We start from the raw sequence: 3,533 nt of genomic DNA, 5'->3' as shown, positions 1-3,533 counted from the left end.
GGAAAGAGTTCTTAAAATTGATAAAAATATTTTTATGGAAAAACAACATGAAAACCTCTAGACCATGGCACTGGGCCAAATGGGAGTCAGTCGCTCAACGAGTGGACCAAGGAGGATGCGGAACTCTTAACCCAATTTCCCATGTTGAGGCCCTGTGTACCAAATTTATGGTCTCATTGGCTAAGCAGGACCAAACTTGGGCTATCATGATCAAGAATATGTTAGATTCAGCTAAACTTGGTTCAAAAGGAGGTAAGTGGAAAGGGGTATATTTTCATGACAAACTTCTAGCCCCAACGTGGTCTAGCCTAAGCCTAGGTGGCATCTCAAGAGGACTGGTGAGGAAGTGCAAAAGAGCATCTAGGGTATTGGAGTGGGGTGAAGAAAATGAGTACTTCAAGAAATCTATCTTGCAATGGTCCCCCTGGTTGTCTAAAGTTTTAGGACCACCACAAAGCCTCTATTGGATAGAAACTACCAAGAAAGTGAATAATAAGGGTCTGAATCGGCCTTGATCACTTCTGGGATGATAGCAGTAAGATCTGGAAAATCATTGATTTTTTGGCACCTAGTACCAATTAAATTTCTATGAGATATTGTTAGTCAACATAGTGATAAAAGATCTTGACAATATGGTAATTCCAATTTGTGAATCCAGGATGGAGTGTAATGCCTATGGATGCTCGAAAGTAATATTTTCTAGAAACCCCATTCTAAAGGCCTATATCACGCATTCATGCACAAGAATAATTGGTCTAGCCCACTCAACAAAATATGGAAGAGACAATGGCTAGATGAACGGTGGGAGGAAGTCATGGAGAGCATCTAGAAGCCAAAGTGGCCATAGTTTATGAAAATATTTTTGTGGAAGGTGATGTGGGGTGCTCTATCGACGGGCATAAATATCTAGGAAAGAGGAATTGGGTTTGATCAATGCTTGGAGTGCATGCTAGCTAGTGAAGGTTTGGCCCACCTATTCATGGAATGTCAGGTGATCAAAGGCCTGGCTGGAAAAATATGCAAGTGGGTCCAAAGGACATGGCAGATCAAATTCTTCAAGACTGATTTGTTCCTTGGTGGCAAGAAGATGGGAATTCTTGCTCTTCTTGTCTGCACTCAAATTGTCAGGTACTTCTTCTTTCACCATACATGGCGCGCGAGTAATCGCCGTGTGTTTGAAGGAGATCTTGATGTTGAAATATTCTCAAAGATTAAACATGAAGGGAGAGTGATGATCTATATGCTCGGAAGACTCAGGTGATTGGTCTATGGCTAGCCATGCCATGTTGTCAACATGTGATAAGTAAAATCCTTGAGCTATAGTTCACCTAGGTTATGATTAGCCTCAATAGCAAACCTTTAATATTAAGAAACAACTCAAAGGATAGATTTTAAATTTAAACAAACAAAACCACTAGTTTATTTGAACCCCAAAAGAATTTCCCAAAATGAAATTTAAATTTCGATGGGTAAAACCATATCATGTAGCATATTTATGGAAAGAACTCAATGCATAGATTTTAGATCTATAATCTCCACTCAAATGAGAGATCATATGTAGGAGTTATGGAAGGACAAACATCATAAAATTGTCCACCTCCTTTTTGGAGGGAAAGGTGTATCCTTTGACCACTCTTACGGCTCTCTTACATGCCCACCATTCTTGCATGCATAGCATGCACCTCCATAATCTCATGGAAAATAAATAGGCTCTCCTATACCCTATCCTCTTCCTAATGAGGGGCAAAGGTTTCTGTTGACAAGGATCAATGCTTGCAAGGAGCCCACAAACAATGAATCTCCCTAGTGTTATAGCCTGCCAAAGAATGTGCAGACAAATAAATTGAACCTCATTTGGGGAGGCCCAACCATGTGATAGGATATTTAGATGGTGCTTTTGGCAATTGTCATGTGCCTTTTGAGTTCTTAAGCCCCATTGTGGATATGCTCCTTCATGTAGCTAGAAATTTTGATTGTAGTCATAGCTTGCAGAGGGGGAGGGCTTACAAAGAAGGGGAGCGAGGGAGGGGGGGGGGGGGGGGGGGGGGGGGTGTAAATTTATACTTAGAGGTACATGAGGAGGGACATCTATCCTATGTGCCAAGAAAGATAGTTGTGCTTTTAAAGTGCATTTTTCTAGAGGATTCTAGTGCTTGCCTCAAATGGACACTAGTGGTTGCTTTACCGATACAATGGAGGCAATCAGAGGGGATTGGTGCTTATGGGCTTTTGGAACTCACCATTGGTTCAACTAGATAGTAGCAGGACCCTAGCGAGTGGTTTTGGTACAATAATTTTGCCTCTCTTACTCACCCTAGAACCCCCTTTTTATTAGTACATAGCCCATTTTGGGAGCCATATCTTGATGGCTAAGCGATCGTCTACTCCAATAGCATTTGAGCACTTACACTGATAAGGAATCACATATAATTTCTTAACAACTTTCTTGACTAGGCTATGGGCTAGACACCAGGCTTGGGGGGGTCATTACTTGAAAAAAAGACAGATTTATTAGGAGAAGGGTACTTGAAAATTTCATGGATAAGGGGTTTAATAAATTGTCCTTGATCGCACGTGTGATATAAGTTTTACATATAGTGACCCCCTCGAGACACCATGCTTAGAGCAAATTATTGTTCTATAGTGATTGGTTACACACATAGGGACTGAAATGGGGGTGTAGCTTACACGATGTCCAAAATCTTGACTAGGCTATGGCCTAGACACAAGACTTGAAGGACTACTATTTTATAGTGATTGGTAACACAAAGAGGGACTACAATGGGGGTGTATCTTACTCGATGTCAACAATCCATCAAAGTTAGCTTAGCATCCTTTGGGTGATGGCGCCCCTTTTTTCAAAGATTACTTTCTCTTGGGGGGTTGTAGCATGGTCAATTTGTTCAAGGCCACACTACAAGAGGTCACTTAAATTCTGGCGCCAAATTACCGGCGTCAAGGGCAGGAATCGGTATATGTGTAGGTAAGTATAGAGGGAGATGCAGTTTTAAAATTTTTCATTTTAAAATTTCCGACGCCTGTTTCGACGTATCTTTTGACGCCTGTTCTGAAGAACTTTTTGACACGTGTATCGATGCGTGTTTCGACGCCTGAATCAATACGTGTACCGTCGGACCCTGCAAAAAACAAACCCGCAGGCTTTCCCTGCACATTTCTCTTATTCTTGCACCTTTTCTCTTGCTCTCTTCCTTCTCACCTGCTACAGATTTTGTGCGAAACAAGTTGTCGGAGGTGCTAATCTTGCTCGTGGACTACTCCATAGCACTAAGGTGAGATTGTTTTCAAGTTTACTTGTAGGTTTAGGGTTTAGGGTTTAACATGGTGTGTGTGTGTGTGTGTGTGTGTGTGTGTTTGTAGGTTCGAGGACGTTTACAACATCTTTCTTGCTCAATAGGCCGCATGTGAGTGCTTGAACTTTTAATGCATATTAAATTTATTTAAATTGATTTGTATATTGATAAAAGAAAATTTCATTCTTTAAACTTTCAATGCTTTAAAAGAAATTATGGTTT

Source organism: Adiantum capillus-veneris, chromosome 14, assembly GCF_014529385.1.
Source record: "Adiantum capillus-veneris isolate H3 chromosome 14, ASM1452938v2, whole genome shotgun sequence".
NCBI lineage: Eukaryota > Viridiplantae > Streptophyta > Polypodiopsida > Polypodiales > Pteridaceae > Adiantum > Adiantum capillus-veneris.
Note: the sequence above shows the minus strand (reverse complement) of the source record.